The following is a 20,307-nucleotide window of genomic DNA, read 5'->3' as shown; positions in this document are numbered from 1 at the left end:
TTTCCTAGCTCCCAGCGTTGCTTCCCTGAAAGGAGCAGGCTGAGGAAGTGTGTCCGACATGACTCAGCCCCTTCCTAGGCTTCCCCGTGCTATTGCCTTTCAGTGCAATGGAAGGCGCAGGACTCCTTGGAAAGGAGGCTGGGCTCGGTTGTCTCCCCACTTCAGAGGTCTAGAGCAGAGCACTGAGACGTCTGTCAGACGGAAGGGAAGCGCTGTTGTGCCCATGGTGAAGATGTTGCTTGGCCGCACTGTGGAAGCAACGCCCAGAGAGAAACAGGCACCGTGGGCCTCCAGGCAGGGGCTGCGGGACCACAGCCAGAATGCCCCTGCGTCTCCGCTGAGAAGCGACCTCCCAGTTGGAGGCTCCATGCCGCCCTCCAGAGGAGCAAAGACGTGTGGAGTGTGTCTGGCCTTTCCTTGGGAGTGTGGTGCCCTTCCCTCTTCCCCAGGCACAGGAGCAACTGCCCCTGAGCAAAGACCTCTCCAAGGGCTTTTCCCTCAGGCTGAAGCAGATTTCGCAGGAAGCGGGCCTAGAGAGCTTCCTTCGTGGATGCAGAGGCAGCAGAGCGGCCTGCGTCTGCAAAGCTGCATTTGGCAGAGAGGAGCTCGCTTTGGCACTGGGAGGCTGTGAGACCTGCTCCAAGCACCGGGCTTGCTGGGTTGGGGCCTGCATCTCGCTGCCACTTGCTGAGCTTCCAAAGACTTTCCTAGCTCACAGCCTCGCTAGCCATGAAGGAGCAGGCTGAGGGAGTGTGTCAGACATGACTCAGCACTTTCCTGGGCTTGCCTGTGGTTTCGCCTTTCCACTCCAACTGGGCCCCGGGACTCCTTGCAGAGGAGGAGGAGCCCGGTTGTCTCCAAACTTCCTAGGGCTAGAGTAGAGCAGGGAGAACTCTGTCAGCTGGAAGGGAAGAGCAGAAGGGTAGATGGGGCAGAGGTTGCCTGGCCGCTCTGGTGAAGCAACGCCCAGGGAGAAACAGGCACCATGGGCCTCCAGGCAGGGGATGCGAGATCCCAGCCAGAGTGCTTCTGCGTCTCAGCCGAGAAGCCTCCTGGGAATTTGAGGTTGCCTGCAGCTCTCCAGAGGAGCCAAGTCATGTGGGGTGTGTTTGGCCTTTCCCTGGGAGGGTGGTGCCCTTGCGGCAGCCCCAGGCCCAGGAGCAACGGCCCCAGAGGAAAGACCGTTCCCACTGAGATTCGCTGAGGCTGGGAAGCAGATTTCGCAGGAAGCTGCAGGAGAGAGCTTCCTTCGCCAATGCAGAGGCAGCCTAGCGGCCTGCGTCTGCAAAGCTGGATTTGGCAGAGAGGCGTTCGCTTTGCCCCTGGGAGACGCTGAGATTGGCTCCAAGCACCGAGATTTCCGGGTGCGCGGCCTGCATCTCTCTTGCACTCTCCGAGCTTGAGAAGGCTTTCCTAGCTCCCAGCGTTGCTTCCCTGAAAGGAGCAGGCTGAGGAAGTGTGTCCGACATGACTCAGCCCCTTCCTAGGCTTCCCCGTGCTATTGCCTTTCAGTGCAATGGAAGGCGCAGGACTCCTTGGAAAGGAGGCTGGGCTCGGTTGTCTCCCCACTTCAGAGGTCTAGAGCAGAGCACTGAGACGTCTGTCAGACGGAAGGGAAGCGCTGTTGTGCCCATGGTGAAGATGTTGCTTGGCCGCACTGTGGAAGCAACGCCCAGAGAGAAACAGGCACCGTGGGCCTCCAGGCAGGGGCTGCGGGATCACAGCCAGAATGCCCCTGCGTCTCCGCTGAGAAGCGACCTCCCAGTTGGAGGCTCCATGCCGCCCTCCAGAGGAGCAAAGACGTGTGGAGTGTGTCTGGCCTTTCCTTGGGAGTGTGGTGCCCTTCCCTCTTCCCCAGGCACAGGAGCAACTGCCCCTGAGCAAAGACCTCTCCAAGGGCTTTTCCCTCAGGCTGAAGCAGATTTCGCAGGAAGCGGGCCTAGAGAGCTTCCTTCGTGGATGCAGAGGCAGCAGAGCGGCCTGCGTCTGCAAAGCTGCATTTGGCAGAGAGGAGCTCGCTTTGGCACTGGGAGGCTGTGAGACCTGCTCCAAGCACCGGGATTGCTGGGTTGGGGCCTGCATCTCGCTGCCACTTGCTGAGCTTCCAAAGACTTTCCTAGCTCACAGCCTCGCTAGCCATGAAGGAGCAGGCTGAGGGAGTGTGTCAGACATGACTCAGCACTTTCCTGGGCTTGCCTGTGGTTTCGCCTTTCCACTCCAACTGGGCCCCGGGACTCCTTGCAGAGGAGGAGGAGCCCGGTTGTCTCCAAACTTCCTAGGGCTAGAGTAGAGCAGGGAGAACTCTGTCAGCTGGAAGGGAAGAGCAGAAGGGTAGATGGGGCAGAGGTTGCCTGGCCGCTCTGGTGAAGCAACGCCCAGGGAGAAACAGGCACCATGGGCCTCCAGGCAGGGGATGCGAGATCCCAGCCAGAGTGCTTCTGCGTCTCAGCCGAGAAGCCTCCTGGGACTTTGAGGTTGCCTGCAGCTCTCCAGAGGAGCCAAGTCATGTGGGGTGTGTTTGGCCTTTCCCTGGGAGGGTGGTGCCCTTGCGGCAGCCCCAGGCCCAGGAGCAACGGCCCCAGAGGAAAGACCGTTCCCACTGAGATTCGCTGAGGCTGGGAAGCAGATTTCGCAGGAAGCGGCAGGAGAGAGCTTCCTTCGCCAATGCAGAGGCAGCCTAGCGGCCTGCGTCTGCAAAGCTGGATTTGGCAGAGAGGCGTTCGCTTTGCCCCTGGGAGACGCTGAGATTGGCTCCAAGCACCGAGATTTCCGGGTGCGCGGCCTGCATCTCTCTTGCACTCTCCGAGCTTGAGAAGGCTTTCCTAGCTCCCAGCGTTGCTTCCCTGAAAGGAGCAGGCTGAGGAAGTGTGTCCGACATGACTCAGCCCCTTCCTAGGCTTCCCCGTGCTATTGCCTTTCAGTGCAATGGAAGGCGCAGGACTCCTTGGAAAGGAGGCTGGGCTCGGTTGTCTCCCCACTTCAGAGGTCTAGAGCAGAGCACTGAGACGTCTGTCAGACGGAAGGGAAGCGCTGTTGTGCCCATGGTGAAGATGTTGCTTGGCCGCACTGTGGAAGCAACGCCCAGAGAGAAACAGGCACCGTGGGCCTCCAGGCAGGGGCTGCGGGACCACAGCCAGAATGCCCCCTGCGTCTCCGCTGAGAAGCGACCTCCCAGTTGGAGGCTCCATGCCGCCCTCCAGAGGAGCAAAGACGTGTGGAGTGTGTCTGGCCTTTCCTTGGGAGTGTGGTGCCCTTCCTCTTCCCCAGGCACAGGAGCAACTGCCCCTGAGCAAAGACCTCTCCAAGGGCTTTTCCCTCAGGCTGAAGCAGATTTCGCAGGAAGCGGGCCTAGAGAGCTTCCTTCGTGGATGCAGAGGCAGCAGAGCGGCCTGCGTCTGCAAAGCTGCATTTGGCAGAGAGGAGCTCGCTTTGGCACTGGGAGGCTGTGAGACCTGCTCCAAGCACCGGGATTGCTGGGTTGGGGCCTGCATCTCGCTGCCACTTGCTGAGCTTCCAAAGACTTTCCTAGCTCACAGCCTCGCTAGCCATGAAGGAGCAGGCTGAGGGAGTGTGTCAGACATGACTCAGCACTTTCCTGGGCTTGCCTGTGGTTTCGCCTTTCCACTCCAACTGGGCCCCGGGACTCCTTGCAGAGGAGGAGGAGCCCGGTTGTCTCCAAACTTCCTAGGGCTAGAGTAGAGCAGGGAGAACTCTGTCAGCTGGAAGGGAAGAGCAGAAGGGTAGATGGGGCAGAGGTTGCCTGGCCGCTCTGGTGAAGCAACGCCCAGGGAGAAACAGGCACCATGGGCCTCCAGGCAGGGGATGCGAGATCCCAGCCAGAGTGCTTCTGCGTCTCAGCCGAGAAGCCTCCTGGGACTTTGAGGTTGCCTGCAGCTCTCCAGAGGAGCCAAGTCATGTGGGGTGTGTTTGGCCTTTCCCTGGGAGGGTGGTGCCCTTGCGGCAGCCCCAGGCCCAGGAGCAACGGCCCCAGAGGAAAGACCGTTCCCACTGAGATTCGCTGAGGCTGGGAAGCAGATTTCGCAGGAAGCGGCAGGAGAGAGCTTCCTTCGCCAATGCAGAGGCAGCCTAGCGGCCTGCGTCTGCAAAGCTGGATTTGGCAGAGAGGCGTTCGCTTTGCCCCTGGGAGACGCTGAGATTGGCTCCAAGCACCGAGATTTCCGGGTGCGCGGCCTGCATCTCTCTTGCACTCTCCGAGCTTGAGAAGGCTTTCCTAGCTCCCAGCGTTGCTTCCCTGAAAGGAGCAGGCTGAGGAAGTGTGTCCGACATGACTCAGCCCCTTCCTAGGCTTCCCCGTGCTATTGCCTTTCAGTGCAATGGAAGGCGCAGGACTCCTTGGAAAGGAGGCTGGGCTCGGTTGTCTCCCCACTTCAGAGGTCTAGAGCAGAGCACTGAGACGTCTGTCAGACGGAAGGGAAGCGCTGTTGTGCCCATGGTGAAGATGTTGCTTGGCCGCACTGTGGAAGCAACGCCCAGAGAGAAACAGGCACCGTGGGCCTCCAGGCAGGGGCTGCGGGATCACAGCCAGAATGCCCCTGCGTCTCCGCTGAGAAGCGACCTCCCAGTTGGAGGCTCCATGCCGCCCTCCAGAGGAGCAAAGACGTGTGGAGTGTGTCTGGCCTTTCCTTGGGAGTGTGGTGCCCTTCCCTCTTCCCCAGGCACAGGAGCAACTGCCCCTGAGCCAAGACCTCTCCAAGGGCTTTTCCCTCAGGCTGAAGCAGATTTCGCAGGAAGCGGGCCTAGAGAGCTTCCTTCGTGGATGCAGAGGCAGCAGAGCGGCCTGCGTCTGCAAAGCTGCATTTGGCAGAGAGGAGCTCGCTTTGGCACTGGGAGGCTGTGAGACCTGCTCCAAGCACCGGGATTGCTGGGTTGGGGCCTGCATCTCGCTGCCACTTGCTGAGCTTCCAAAGACTTTCCTAGCTCACAGCCTCGCTAGCCATGAAGGAGCAGGCTGAGGGAGTGTGTCAGACATGACTCAGCACTTTCCTGGGCTTGCCTGTGGTTTCGCCTTTCCACTCCAACTGGGCCCCGGGACTCCTTGCAGAGGAGGAGGAGCCCGGTTGTCTCCAAACTTCCTAGGGCTAGAGTAGAGCAGGGAGAACTCTGTCAGCTGGAAGGGAAGAGCAGAAGGGTAGATGGGGCAGAGGTTGCCTGGCCGCTCTGGTGAAGCAACGCCCAGGGAGAAACAGGCACCATGGGCCTCCAGGCAGGGGATGCGAGATCCCAGCCAGAGTGCTTCTGCGTCTCAGCCGAGAAGCTTCCTGAGAGTTTGAGGTTGCCTGCAGCTCTCCAGAGGAGCCAAGTCATGTGGGGTGTGTTTGGCCTTTCCCTGGGAGGGTGGTGCCCTTGCGGCAGCCCCAGGCCCAGGAGCAACGGCCCCAGAGGAAAGACCGTTCCCACTGAGATTCGCTGAGGCTGGGAAGCAGATTTCGCAGGAAGCGGCAGGAGAGAGCTTCCTTCGCCAATGCAGAGGCAGCCTAGCGGCCTGCGTCTGCAAAGCTGGATTTGGCAGAGAGGCGTTCGCTTTGCCCCTGGGAGACGCTGAGATTGGCTCCAAGCACCGAGATTTCCGGGTGCGTGGCCTGCATCTCTCTTGCACTCTCCGAGCTTGAGAAGGCTTTCCTAGCTCCCAGCGTTGCTTCCCTGAAAGGAGCAGGCTGAGGAAGTGTGTCCGACATGACTCAGCCCCTTCCTAGGCTTCCCCGTGCTATTGCCTTTCAGTGCAATCGAAGGCGCAGGACTCCTTGGAAAGGAGGCTGGGCTCGGTTGTCTCCCCACTTCAGAGGTCTAGAGCAGAGCACTGAGACGTCTGTCAGACGGAAGGGAAGCGCTGTTGTGCCCATGGTGAAGATGTTGCTTGGCCGCACTGTGGAAGCAACGCCCAGAGAGAAACAGGCACCGTGGGCCTCCAGGCAGGGACTGCGGGATCACAGCCAGAATGCCCCTGCGTCTCCGCTGAGAAGCGACCTCCCAGTTGGAGGCTCCATGCCGCCCTCCAGAGGAGCAAAGACGCGTGGAGTGTGTCTTGGCCTTTCCTTGGGAGTGTGGTGCCCTTCCCTCTTCCCCAGGCACAGGAGCAACTGCCCCTGAGCAAAGACCTCTCCAAGGGCTTTTCCCTCAGGCTGAAGCAGATTTCGCAGGAAGCGGGCTTACAGAGCTTCCTTCGTGGATGCAGAGGCAGCAGAGCGGCCTGCGTGTGCAAAGCTGCATTTGGCAGAGAGGAGCTCGCTTTGGCACTGGGAGGCTGTGAGACCTGCTCCAAGCACCGGGATTGCTGGGTTGGGGCCTGCATCTCGCTGCCACTTGCTGAGCTTCCAAAGACTTTCCTAGCTCACAGCCTCGCTAGCCATGAAGGAGCAGGCTGAGGGAGTGTGTCAGACATGACTCAGCACTTTCCTGGGCTTGCCTGTGGTTTCGCCTTTCCACTCCAACTGGGCCCCGGGACTCCTTGCAGAGGAGGAGGAGCCCGGTTGTCTCCAAACTTCCTAGGGCTAGAGTAGAGCAGGGAGAACTCTGTCAGCTGGAAGGGAAGAGCAGAAGGGTAGATGGGGCAGAGGTTGCCTGGCCGCTCTGGTGAAGCAACGCCCAGGGAGAAACAGGCACCATGGGCCTCCAGGCAGGGGATGCGAGATCCCAGCCAGCGTGCTTCTGCGTCTCAGCCGAGAAGCTTCCTGAGAGTTTGAGGTTGCCTGCAGCTCTCCAGAGGAGCAAAGACATGTGGGGTGTGTTTGGCCTTTCCCTGGGAGGGTGGTGCCCTTGCGGCAGCCCCAGGCCCAGGAGCAACGGCCCCAGAGGAAAGACCGTTCCCACGGAGATTCGCTGAGGCTGAGAAGCAGATTTCGCAGGAAGCGGCAGGAGAGAGCTTCCTTCGCCAATGCAGAGGCAGCCTAGCGGCCTGCGTCTGCACAGCTGGATTTGGCAGAGAGGCGTTCGCTTTGCCCCTGGGAGACGCTGAGATTGGCTCCAAGCACCGAGATTTCCGGGTGCGCGGCCTGCATCTCTCTTGCACTCTCCGAGCTTGAGAAGGCTTTCCTAGCTCCCAGCGTTGCTTCCCTGAAAGGAGCAGGCTGAGGAAGTGTGTCCGACATGACTCAGCCCCTTCCTAGGCTTCCCCGTGCTATTGCCTTTCAGTGCAATCGAAGGCGCAGGACTCCTTGGAAAGGAGGCTGGGCTCGGTTGTCTCCCCACTTCAGAGGTCTAGAGCAGAGCACTGAGACGTCTGTCAGACGGAAGGGAAGCGCTGTTGTGCCCATGGTGAAGATGTTGCTTGGCCGCACTGTGGAAGCAACGCCCTGAGAGAAACAGGCACCCTGGGCCTCCAGGCAGGGGCTGCGGGATCACAGCCAGAATGCCCCTGCGTCTCCGCTGAGAAGCGACCTCCCAGTTGGAGGCTCCATGCCGCCCTCCAGAGGAGCAAAGACGTGTGGAGTGTGTCTGGCCTTTCCTTGGGAGTGTGGTGCCCTTCCCTCTTCCCCAGGCACAGGAGCAACTGCCCCTGAGCAAAGACCTCTCCAAGGGCTTTTCCCTCAGGCTGAAGCAGATTTCGCAGGAAGCGGGCCTAGAGAGCTTCCTTCGTGGATGCAGAGGCAGCAGAGCGGCCTGCGTGTGCAAAGCTGCATTTGGCAGAGAGGAGCTCGCTTTGGCACTGGGAGGCTGTGAGACCTGCTCCAAGCACCGGGATTGCTGGGTTGGGGCCTGCATCTCGCTGCCACTTGCTGAGCTTCCAAAGACTTTCCTAGCTCACAGCCTCGCTAGCCATGAAGGAGCAGGCTGAGGGAGTGTGTCAGACATGACTCAGCACTTTCCTGGGCTTGCCTGTGGTTTCGCCTTTCCACTCCAACTGGGCCCCGGGACTCCTTGCAGAGGAGGAGGAGCCCGGTTGTCTCCAAACTTCCTAGGGCTAGAGTAGAGCAGGGAGAACTCTGTCAGCTGGAAGGGAAGAGCAGAAGGGTAGATGGGGCAGAGGTTGCCTGGCCGCTCTGGTGAAGCAACGCCCAGGGAGAAACAGGCACCATGGGCCTCCAGGCAGGGGATGCGAGATCCCAGCCAGCGTGCTTCTGCGTCTCAGCCGAGAAGCTTCCTGAGAGTTTGAGGTTGCCTGCAGCTCTCCAGAGGAGCAAAGACATGTGGGGTGTGTTTGGCCTTTCCCTGGGAGGGTGGTGCCCTTGCGGCAGCCCCAGGCCCAGGAGCAACGGCCCCAGAGGAAAGACCGTTCCCACGGAGATTCGCTGAGGCTGAGAAGCAGATTTCGCAGGAAGCGGCAGGAGAGAGCTTCCTTCGCCAATGCAGAGGCAGCCTAGCGGCCTGCGTCTGCACAGCTGGATTTGGCAGAGAGGCGTTCGCTTTGCCCCTGGGAGACGCTGAGATTGGCTCCAAGCACCGAGATTTCCGGGTGCGCGGCCTGCATCTCTCTTGCACTCTCCGAGCTTGAGAAGGCTTTCCTAGCTCCCAGCGTTGCTTCCCTGAAAGGAGCAGGCTGAGGAAGTGTGTCCGACATGACTCAGCCCCTTCCTAGGCTTCCCCGTGCTATTGCCTTTCAGTGCAATCGAAGGCGCAGGACTCCTTGGAAAGGAGGCTGGGCTCGGTTGTCTCCCCACTTCAGAGGTCTAGAGCAGAGCACTGAGACGTCTGTCAGACGGAAGGGAAGCGCTGTTGTGCCCATGGTGAAGATGTTGCTTGGCCGCACTGTGGAAGCAACGCCCAGAGAGAAACAGGCACCGTGGGCCTCCAGGCAGGGGCTGCGGGATCACAGCCAGAATGCCCCTGCGTCTCCGCTGAGAAGCGACCTCCCAGTTGGAGGCTCCATGCCGCCCTCCAGAGGAGCAAAGACGTGTGGAGTGTGTCTGGCCTTTCCTTGGGAGTGTGGTGCCCTTCCCTCTTCCCCAGGCACAGGAGCAACTGCCCCTGAGCAAAGACCTCTCCAAGGGCTTTTCCCTCAGGCTGAAGCAGATTTCTCAGGAAGCGGGCCTAGAGAGCTTCCTTCGTGGATGCAGAGGCAGCAGAGCGGCCTGCGTGTGCAAAGCTGCATTTGGCAGAGAGGAGCTCGCTTTGGCACTGGGAGGCTGTGAGACCTGCTCCAAGCACCGGGATTGCTGGGTTGGGGCCTGCATCTCGCTGCCACTTGCTGAGCTTCCAAAGACTTTCCTAGCTCACAGCCTCGCTAGCCATGAAGGAGCAGGCTGAGGGAGTGTGTCAGACATGACTCAGCACTTTCCTGGGCTTGCCTGTGGTTTCGCCTTTCCACTCCAACTGGGCCCCGGGACTCCTTGCAGAGGAGGAGGAGCCCGGTTGTCTCCAAACTGCCTAGGGCTAGAGTAGAGCAGGGAGAACTCTGTCAGCTGGAAGGGAAGAGCAGAAGGGTAGATGGGGCAGAGGTTGCCTGGCCGCTCTGGTGAAGCAACGCCCAGGGAGAAACAGGCACCATGGGCCTCCAGGCAGGGGATGCGAGATCCCAGCCAGCGTGCTTCTGCGTCTCAGCCGAGAAGCTTCCTGAGAGTTTGAGGTTGCCTGCAGCTCTCCAGAGGAGCAAAGACATGTGGGGTGTGTTTGGCCTTTCCCTGGGAGGGTGGTGCCCTTGCGGCAGCCCCAGGCCCAGGAGCAACGGCCCCAGAGGAAAGACCGTTCCCACGGAGATTCGCTGAGGCTGAGAAGCAGATTTCGCAGGAAGCGGCAGGAGAGAGCTTCCTTCGCCAATGCAGAGGCAGCCTAGCGGCCTGCGTCTGCACAGCTGGATTTGGCAGAGAGGCGTTCGCTTTGCCCCTGGGAGACGCTGAGATTGGCTCCAAGCACCGAGATTTCCGGGTGCGCGGCCTGCATCTCTCTTGCACTCTCCGAGCTTGAGAAGGCTTTCCTAGCTCCCAGCGTTGCTTCCCTGAAAGGAGCAGGCTGAGGAAGTGTGTCCGACATGACTCAGCCCCTTCCTAGGCTTCCCCGTGCTATTGCCTTTCAGTGCAATGGAAGGCGCAGGACTCCTTGGAAAGGAGGCTGGGCTCGGTTGTCTCCCCACTTCAGAGGTCTAGAGCAGAGCACTGAGACGTCTGTCAGACGGAAGGGAAGCGCTGTTGTGCCCATGGTGAAGATGTTGCTTGGCCGCACTGTGGAAGCAACGCCCAGAGAGAAACAGGCACCGTGGGCCTCCAGGCAGGGGCTGCGGGATCACAGCCAGAATGCCCCTGCGTCTCCGCTGAGAAGCGACCTCCCAGTTGGAGGCTCCATGCCGCCCTCCAGAGGAGCAAAGACGTGTGGAGTGTGTCTGGCCTTTCCTTGGGAGTGTGGTGCCCTTCCCTCTTCCCCAGGCACAGGAGCAACTGCCCCTGAGCAAAGACCTCTCCAAGGGCTTTTCCCTCAGGCTGAAGCAGATTTCGCAGGAAGCGGGCCTAAAGAGCTTCCTTCGTGGATGCAGAGGCAGCAGAGCGGCCTGCGTGTGCAAAGCTGCATTTGGCAGAGAGGAGCTCGCTTTGGCACTGGGAGGCTGTGAGACCTGCTCCAAGCACCGGGATTGCTGGGTTGGGGCCTGCATCTCGCTGCCACTTGCTGAGCTTCCAAAGACTTTCCTAGCTCACAGCCTCGCTAGCCATGAAGGAGCAGGCTGAGGGAGTGTGTCAGACATGACTCAGCACTTTCCTGGGCTTGCCTGTGGTTTCGCCTTTCCACTCCAACTGGGCCCCGGGACTCCTTGCAGAGGAGGAGGAGCCCGGTTGTCTCCAAACTTCCTAGGGCTAGAGTAGAGCAGGGAGAACTCTGTCAGCTGGAAGGGAAGAGCAGAAGGGTAGATGGGGCAGAGGTTGCCTGGCCGCTCTGGTGAAGCAACGCCCAGGGAGAAACAGGCACCATGGGCCTCCAGGCAGGGGATGCGAGATCCCAGCCAGCGTGCTTCTGCGTCTCAGCCGAGAAGCTTCCTGAGAGTTTGAGGTTGCCTGCAGCTCTCCAGAGGAGCAAAGACATGTGGGGTGTGTTTGGCCTTTCCCTGGGAGGGTGGTGCCCTTGCGGCAGCCCCAGGCCCAGGAGCAACGGCCCCAGAGGAAAGACCGTTCCCACGGAGATTCGCTGAGGCTGAGAAGCAGATTTCGCAGGAAGCGGCAGGAGAGAGCTTCCTTCGCCAATGCAGAGGCAGCCTAGCGGCCTGCGTCTGCAAAGCTGGATTTGGCAGAGAGGTGTTCGCTTTGCCCCTGGGAGACGCTGAGATTGGCTCCAAGCACCGAGATTTCCTGGTGCGCGGCCTGCATCTCTCTTGCACTCTCCGAGCTTGAGAAGGCTTTCCTAGCTCCCAGCGTTGCTTCCCTGAATGGAGCAGGCTGAGGAAGTGTGTCCGACATGACTCAGCCCCTTCCTAGGCTTCCCCGTGCTATTGCCTTTCAGTGCAATCCAAGGCGCAGGACTCCTTGGAAAGGAGGCTGGGCTCGGTTGTCTCCCCACTTCAGAGGTCTAGAGCAGAGCACTGAGACGTCTGTCAGACGGAAGGGAAGCGCTGTTGTGCCCATGGTGAAGATGTTGCTTGGCCGCACTGTGGAAGCAACGCCCAGAGAGAAACAGGCACCGTGGGCCTCCAGGCAGGGGCTGCGGGATCACAGCCAGAATGCCCCTGCGTCTCCGCTGAGAAGCGACCTCCCAGTTGGAGGCTCCATGCCGCCTTCCAGAGGAGCAAAGACGTGTGGAGTGTGTCTGGCCTTTCCTTGGGAGTGTGGTGCCCTTCCCTCTTCCCCAGGCACAGGAGCAACTGCCCCTGAGCAAAGACCTCTCCAAGGGCTTTTCCCTCAGGCTGAAGCAGATTTCGCAGGAAGCGGGCCTAGAGAGCTTCCTTCGTGGATGCAGAGGCAGCAGAGCGGCCTGCGTGTGCAAAGCTGCATTTGGCAGAGAGGAGCTCGCTTTGGCACTGGGAGGCTGTGAGACCTGCTCCAAGCACCGGGATTGCTGGGTTGGGGCCTGCATCTCGCTGCCACTTGCTGAGCTTCCAAAGACTTTCCTAGCTCACAGCCTCGCTAGCCATGAAGGAGCAGGCTGAGGGAGTGTGTCAGACATGACTCAGCACTTTCCTGGGCTTGCCTGTGGTTTCGCCTTTCCACTCCAACTGGGCCCCGGGACTCCTTGCAGAGGAGGAGGAGCCCGGTTGTCTCCAAACTTCCTAGGGCTAGAATAGAGCAGGGAGAACTCTGTCAGCTGGAAGGGAAGAGCAGAAGGGTAGATGGGGCAGAGGTTGCCTGGCCGCTCTGGTGAAGCAACGCCCAGGGAGAAACAGGCACCATGGGCCTCCAGGCAGGGGATGCGAGATCCCAGCCAGCGTGCTTCTGCGTCTCAGCCGAGAAGCTTCCTGAGAGTTTGAGGTTGCCTGCAGCTCTCCAGAGGAGCAAAGACATGTGGGGTGTGTTTGGCCTTTCCCTGGGAGGGTGGTGCCCTTGCGGCAGCCCCAGGCCCAGGAGCAACGGCCCCAGAGGAAAGACCGTTCCCACGGAGATTCGCTGAGGCTGGGAAGCAGATTTCGCAGGAAGCGGCAGGAGAGAGCTTCCTTCGCCAATGCAGAGGCAGCCTAGCGGCCTGCGTCTGCAAAGCTGGATTTGGCAGAGAGGCGTTCGCTTTGCCCCTGGGAGACGCTGAGATTGGCTCCAAGCACCGAGATTTCCGGGTGCGCGGCCTGCATCTCTCTTGCACTCTCCGAGCTTGAGAAGGCTTTCCTAGCTCCCAGCGTTGCTTCCCTGAAAGGAGCAGGCTGAGGAAGTGTGTCCGACATGACTCAGCCCCTTCCTAGGCTTCCCCGTGCTATTGCCTTTCAGTGCAATGGAAGGCGCAGGACTCCTTGGAAAGGAGGCTGGGCTCGGTTGTCTCCCCACTTCAGAGGTCTAGAGCAGAGCACTGAGACGTCTGTCAGACGGAAGGGAAGCGCTGTTGTGCCCATGGTGAAGATGTTGCTTGGCCGCACTGTGGAAGCAACGCCCAGAGAGAAACAGGCACCGTGGGCCTCCAGGCAGGGGCTGCGGGATCACAGCCAGAATGCCCCTGCGTCTCCGCTGAGAAGCGACCTCCCAGTTGGAGGCTCCATGCCGCCCTCCAGAGGAGCAAAGACGTGTGGAGTGTGTCTGGCCTTTCCTTGGGAGTGTGGTGCCCTTCCCTCTTCCCCAGGCACAGGAGCAACTGCCCCTGAGCAAAGACCTCTCCAAGGGCTTTTCCCTCAGGCTGAAGCAGATTTGGCAGGAAGCGGGCCTAGAGAGCTTCCTTCGTGGATGCAGAGGCAGCAGAGCGGCCTGCGTGTGCAAAGCTGCATTTGGCAGAGAGGAGCTCGCTTTGGCACTGGGAGGCTGTGAGACCTGCTCCAAGCACCGGGATTGCTGGGTTGGGGCCTGCATCTCGCTGCCACTTGCTGAGCTTCCAAAGACTTTCCAAGCTCACAGCCTCGCTAGCCATGTAGGAGCAGGCTGAGGGAGTGTGTCAGACATGACTCAGCACTTTCCTGGGCTTGCCTGTGGTTTCGCCTTTCCACTCCAACTGGGCCCCGGGACTCCTTGCAGAGGAGGAGGAGCCCGGTTGTCTCCAAACTTCCTAGGGCTAGAGTAGAGCAGGGAGAACTCTGTCAGCTGGAAGGGAAGAGCAGAAGGGTAGATGGGGCAGAGGTTGCCTGGCCGCTCTGGTGAAGCAACGCCCAGGGAGAAACAGGCACCATGGGCCTCCAGGCAGGGGATGCGAGATCCCAGCCAGCGTGCTTCTGCGTCTCAGCCGAGAAGCTTCCTGAGAGTTTGAGGTTGCCTGCAGCTCTCCAGAGGAGCAAAGACATGTGGGGTGTGTTTGGCCTTTCCCTGGGAGGGTGGTGCCCTTGCGGCAGCCCCAGGCCCAGGAGCAACGGCCCCAGAGGAAAGACCGTTCCCACGGAGATTCGCTGAGGCTGAGAAGCAGATTTCGCAGGAAGCGGCAGGAGAGAGCTTCCTTCGCCAATGCAGAGGCAGCCTAGCGGCCTGCGTCTGCACAGCTGGATTTGGCAGAGAGGCGTTCGCTTTGCCCCGGGAGACGCTGAGATTGGCTCCAAGCACCGAGATTTCCGGGTGCGCGGCCTGCATCTCTCTTGCACTCTCCGAGCTTGAGAAGGCTTTCCTAGCTCCCAGCGTTGCTTCCCTGAAAGGAGCAGGCTGAGGAAGTGTGTCCGACATGACTCAGCCCCTTCCTATGCTTCCCCGTGCTATTGCCTTTCAGTGCAATCGAAGGCGCAGGACTCCTTGGAAAGGAGGCTGGGCTCGGTTGTCTCCCCACTTCAGAGGTCTAGAGCAGAGCACTGAGACGTCTGTCAGACGGAAGGGAAGCGCTGTTGTGCCCATGGTGAAGATGTTGCTTGGCCGCACTGTGGAAGCAACGCCCAGAGAGAAACAGGCACCGTGGGCCTCCAGGCAGGGGCTGCGGGATCACAGCCAGAATGCCCCTGCGTCTCCGCTGAGAAGCGACCTCCCAGTTGGAGGCTCCATGCCGCCCTCCAGAGGAGCAAAGACGTGTGGAGTGTGTCTGGCCTTTCCTTGGGAGTGTGGTGCCCTTCCCTCTTCCCCAGGCACAGGAGCAACTGCCCCTGAGCAAAGACCTCTCCAAGGGCTTTTCCCTCAGGCTGAAGCAGATTTCGCAGGAAGCGGGCCTACAGAGCTTCCTTCGTGGATGCAGAGGCAGCAGAGCGGCCTGCGTGTGCAAAGCTGCATTTGGCAGAGAGGAGCTCGCTTTGGCACTGGGAGGCTGTGAGACCTGCTCCAAGCACCGGGATTGCTGGGTTGGGGCCTGCATCTCGCTGCCACTTGCTGAGCTTCCAAAGACTTTCCTAGCTCACAGCCTCGCTAGCCATGAAGGAGCAGGCTGAGGGAGTGTGTCAGACATGACTCAGCACTTTCCTGGGCTTGCCTGTGGTTTCGCCTTTCCACTCCAACTGGGCCCCGGGACTCCTTGCAGAGGAGGAGGAGCCCGGTTGTCTCCAAACTTCCTAGGGCTAGAGTAGAGCAGGGAGAACTCTGTCAGCTGGAAGGGAAGAGCAGAAGGGTAGATGGGGCAGAGGTTGCCTGGCCGCTCTGGTGAAGCAACGCCCAGGGAGAAACAGGCACCATGGGCCTCCAGGCAGGGGATGCGAGATCCCAGCCAGCGTGCTTCTGCGTCTCAGCCGAGAAGCTTCCTGAGAGTTTGAGGTTGCCTGCAGCTCTCCAGAGGAGCAAAGACATGTGGGGTGTGTTTGGCCTTTCCCTGGGAGGGTGGTGCCCTTGCGGCAGCCCCAGGCCCAGGAGCAACGGCCCCAGAGGAAAGACCGTTCCCACGGAGATTCGCTGAGGCTGAGAAGCAGATTTCGCAGGAAGCGGCAGGAGAGAGCTTCCTTCGCCAATGCAGAGGCAGCCTAGCGGCCTGCGTCTGCACAGCTGGATTTGGCAGAGAGGCGTTCGCTTTGCCCCGGGAGACGCTGAGATTGGCTCCAAGCACCGAGATTTCCGGGTGCGCGGCCTGCATCTCTCTTGCACTCTCCGAGCTTGAGAAGGCTTTCCTAGCTCCCAGCGTTGCTTCCCTGAAAGGAGCAGGCTGAGGAAGTGTGTCCGACATGACTCAGCCCCTTCCTAGGCTTCCCCGTGCTATTGCCTTTCAGTGCAATGGAAGGCGCAGGACTCCTTGGAAAGGAGGCTGGGCTCGGTTGTCTCCCCACTTCAGAGGTCTAGAGCAGAGCACTGAGACGTCTGTCAGACGGAAGGGAAGCGCTGTTGTGCCCATGGTGAAGATGTTGCTTGGCCGCACTGTGGAAGCAACGCCCAGAGAGAAACAGGCACCGTGGGCCTCCAGGCAGGGGCTGCGGGATCACAGCCAGAATGCCCCTGCGTCTCCGCTGAGAAGCGACCTCCCAGTTGGAGGCTCCATGCCGCCCTCCAGAGGAGCAAAGACGCGTGGAGTGTGTCTTGGCCTTTCCTTGGGAGTGTGGTGCCCTTCCCTCTTCCCCAGGCACAGGAGCAACTGCCCCTGAGCAAAGACCTCTCCAAGGGCTTTTCCCTCAGGCTGAAGCAGATTTCGCAGGAAGCGGGCCTAGAGAGCTTCCTTCGTGGATGCAGAGGCAGCAGAGCGGCCTGCGTCTGCAAAGCTGCATTTGGCAGAGAGGAGCTCGCTTTGGCACTGGGAGGCTGTGAGACCTGCTCCAAGCACCGGGATTGCTGGGTTGGGGCCTGCATCTCGCTGCCACTTGCTGAGCTTCCAAAGACTTTCCTAGCTCACAGCCTCGCTAGCCATGAAGGAGCAGGCTGAGGGAGTGTGTCAGACATGACTCAGCACTTTCCTGGGCTTGCCTGTGGTTTCGCCTTTCCACTCCAACTGGGCCCCGGGACTCCTTGCAGAGGAGGAGGAGCCCGGTTGTCTCCAAACTTCCTAGGGCTAGAGTAGAGCAGGGAGAACTCTGTCAGCTGGAAGGGAAGAGCAGAAGGGTAGATGGGGCAGAGGTTGCCTGGCCGCTCTGGTGAAGCAACGCCCAGGGAGAAACAGGCACCATGGGCCTCCAGGCAGGGGATGCGAGATCCCAGCCAGCGTGCTTCTGCGTCTCAGCCGAGAAGCTTCCTGAGAGTTTGAGGTTGCCTGCAGCTCTCCAGAGGAGCAAAGACATGTGGGGTGTGTTTGGCCTTTCCCTGGGAGGGTGGTGCCCTTGCGGCAGCCCCAGGCCCAGGAGCAACGGCCCCAGAGGAAAGACCGTTCCCACGGAGATTCGCTGAGGCTGAGAAGCAGATTTCGCAGGAAGCGGCAGGAGAGAGCTTCCTTCGCCAATGCAGAGGCAGCCTAGCGGCCTGCGTCTGCAAAGCTGGATTTGGCAGAGAGGCGTTCGCTTTGCCCCTGGGAGACGCTGAGATTGGCTCCAAGCACCGAGATTTCCGGGTGCGCGGCCTGCATCTCTCTTGCACTCTCCGAGCTTGAGAAGGCTTTCCTAGCTCCCAGCGTTGCTTCCCTGAAAGGAGCAGGCTGAGGAAGTGTGTCCGACATGACTCAGCCCCTTCCTAGGCTTCCCCGTGCTATTGCCTTTCAGTGCAATCCAAGGCGCAGGACTCCTTGGAAAGGAGGCTGGGCTCGGTTGTCTCCCCACTTCAGAGGTCTAGAGCAGAGCACTGAGACGTCTGTCAGACGGAAGGGAAGCGCTGTTGTGCCCATGGTGAAGATGTTGCTTGGCCGCACTGTGGAAGCAACGCCCAGAGAGAAACAGGCACCGTGGGCCTCCAGGCAGGGGCTGCGGGATCACAGCCAGAATGCCCCTGCGTCTCCGCTGAGAAGCGACCTCCCAGTTGGAGGCTCCATGCCGCCCTCCAGAGGAGCAAAGACGTGTGGAGTGTGTCTGGCCTTTCCTGGGGAGTGTGGTGCCCTTCCCTCTTCCCCAGGCACAGGAGCAACTGCCCCTGAGCAAAGACCTCTCCAAGGGCTTTTCCCTCAGGCTGAAGCAGATTTGGCAGGAAGCGGGCCTAGAGAGCTTCCTTCGTGGATGCAGAGGCAGCAGAGCGGCCTGCGTGTGCAAAGCTGCATTTGGCAGAGAGGAGCTCGCTTTGGCACTGGGAGGCTGTGAGACCTGTTCCAAGCACCGGGATTGCTGGATTGGGGCCTGCATCTCGCTGCCACTTGCTGAGCTTCCAAAGACTTTCCTAGCTCACAGCCTCGCTAGCCATGAAGGAGCAGGCTGAGGGAGTGTGTCAGACATGACTCAGCACTTTCCTGGGCTTGCCTGTGGTTTCGCCTTTCCACTCCAACTGGGCCCCGGGACTCCTTGCAGAGGAGGAGGAGCCCGGTTGTCTCCAAACTTCCTAGGGCTAGAGTAGAGCAGGGAGAACTCTGTCAGCTGGAAGGGAAGAGCAGAAGGGTAGATGGGGCAGAGGTTGCCTGGCCGCTCTGGTGAAGCAACGCCCAGGGAGAAACAGGCACCATGGGCCTCCAGGCAGGGGATGCGAGATCCCAGCCAGCGTGCTTCTGCGTCTCAGCCGAGAAGCTTCCTGAGAGTTTGAGGTTGCCTGCAGCTCTCCAGAGGAGCAAAGACATGTGGGGTGTGTTTGGCCTTTCCCTGGGAGGGTGGTGCCCTTGCGGCAGCCCCAGGCCCAGGAGCAACGGCCCCAGAGGAAAGACCGTTCCCACGGAGATTCGCTGAGGCTGAGAAGCAGATTTCGCAGGAAGCGGCAGGAGAGAGCTTCCTTCGCCAATGCAGAGGCAGCCTAGCGGCCTGCGTCTGCAAAGCTGGATTTGGCAGAGAGGCGTTCGCTTTGCCCCTGGGAGACGCTGAGATTGGCTCCAAGCACCGAGATTTCCGGGTGCGCGGCCTGCATCTCTCTTGCACTCTCCGAGCTTGAGAAGGCTTTCCTAGCTCCCAGCGTTGCTTCCCTGAAAGGAGCAGGCTGAGGAAGTGTGTCCGACATGACTCAGCCCCTTCCTAGGCTTCCCCGTGCTGTTGCCTTTCAGTGCAATCCAAGGCGCAGGACTCCTTGGAAAGGAGGCTGGGCTCGGTTGTCTCCCCACTTCAGAGGTCTAGAGCAGAGCACTGAGACGTCTGTCAGACGGAAGGGAAGCGCTGTTGTGCCCATGGTGAAGATGTTGCTTGGCCGCACTGTGGAAGCAACGCCCAGAGAGAAACAGGCACCGTGGGCCTCCAGGCAGGGGCTGCGGGATCACAGCCAGAATGCCCCTGCGTCTCCGCTGAGAAGCGACCTCCCAGTTGGAGGCTCCATGCCGCCCTCCAGAGGAGCAAAGACGTGTGGAGTGTGTCTGGCCTTTCCTTGGGAGTGTGGTGCCCTTCCCTCTTCCCCAGGCACAGGAGCAACTGCCCCTGAGCAAAGACCTCTCCAAGGGCTTTTCCCTCAGGCTGAAGCAGATTTCGCAGGAAGCGGGCCTACAGAGCTTCCTTCGTGGATGCAGAGGCAGCAGAGCGGCCTGCGTGTGCAAAGCTGCATTTGGCAGAGAGGAGCTCGCTTTGGCACTGGGAGGCTGTGAGACCTGCTCCAAGCACCGGGATTGCTGGGTTGGGGCCTGCATCTCGCTGCCACTTGCTGAGCTTCCAAAGACTTTCCTAGCTCACAGCCTTGCTAGCCATGAAGGAGTAGGCTTAGGGAGTGCGACAGACATGACTCAGCACTTTCCTGGGCTTGCCTGTGGTTTCGCCTTTCCACTCCAACTGGGCCCCGGGACTCCTTGCAGAGGAGGAGGAGCCCTGTTGTCTCCAAACTTCCTAGGGCTAGAGTAGAGCAGGGAGAACTCTGTCAGCTGGAAGGGAAGAGCAGATGGGTAGATGGGGCAGAGGTTGCCTGGCCGCTCTGGTGAAGCAACGCCCAGGGAGAAACAGGCACCATGGGCCTCCAGGCAGGAAATGCGAGATCACAGCCAGAGTGCTTCTGCGTCTCAGCCAAGAAGCTTCCTGAGAGTTTGAGGTTGCCTGCAGCTCTCCAGACGAGCAAAGACATGTGGGGTGTGTTTGGCCTTTCCCTGGGAGGGTGGTGCCCTTGCGGCAGCCCCAGGCCCAGGAGCAACGGCCCCAGAGGAAAGACCGTTCCCACTGAGATTCGCTGAGGCTGAGAAGCAGATTTCGCAGGAAGCGGGAGGAGAGAGCTTCCTTCGCCAATGCAGAGGCAGCCTAGCGGCCTGCGTCTGCAAAGCTGGATTTGGCAGAGAGGCGTTCGCTTTGCCCCTGGGAGACGCTGAGATTGGCTCCAAGCACGGAGATTTCCGGGTGCGCGGCCTGCATCTCTCTTGCACTCTCCGAGCTTGAGAAGGCTTTCCTAGCTCCCAGCGTTGCTTCCCTGAAAGGAGCAGGCTGAGGAAGTGTGTCCGACATGACTCAGCCCCTTCCTAGGCTTCCCCGTGCTATTGCCTTTCAGTGCAATCGAAGGCGCAGGACTCCTTGGAAAGGAGGCTGGGCTCGGTTGTCTCCCCACTTCAGAGGTCTAGAGCAGAGCACTGAGACGTCTGTCAGACGGAAGGGAAGCGCTGTTGTGCCCATGGTGAAGATGTTGCTTGGCCGCACTGTGGAAGCAACGCCCAGAGAGAAACAGGCACCGTGGGCCTCCAGGCAGGGGCTGCGGGATCACAGCCAGAATGCCCCTGCGTCTCCGCTGAGAAGCGACCTCCCAGTTGGAGGCTCCATGCCGCCCTCCAGAGGAGCAAAGACGTGTGGAGTGTGTCTGGCCTTTCCTTGGGAGTGTGGTGCCCTTCCCTCTTCCCCAGGCACAGGAGCAACTGCCCCTGAGCAAAGACCTCTCCAAGGGCTTTTCCCTCAGGCTGAAGCAGATTTCGCAGGAAGCGGGCCTAGAGAGCTTCCTTCGTGGATGCAGAGGCAGCAGAGCGGCCTGCGTGTGC

This window comes from Moschus berezovskii, chromosome 2, assembly GCF_049115385.1.
Source record: "Moschus berezovskii isolate FMDL1 chromosome 2, NW_MosBer_1.0, whole genome shotgun sequence".
NCBI lineage: Eukaryota > Metazoa > Chordata > Mammalia > Artiodactyla > Moschidae > Moschus > Moschus berezovskii.
Note: the sequence above shows the minus strand (reverse complement) of the source record.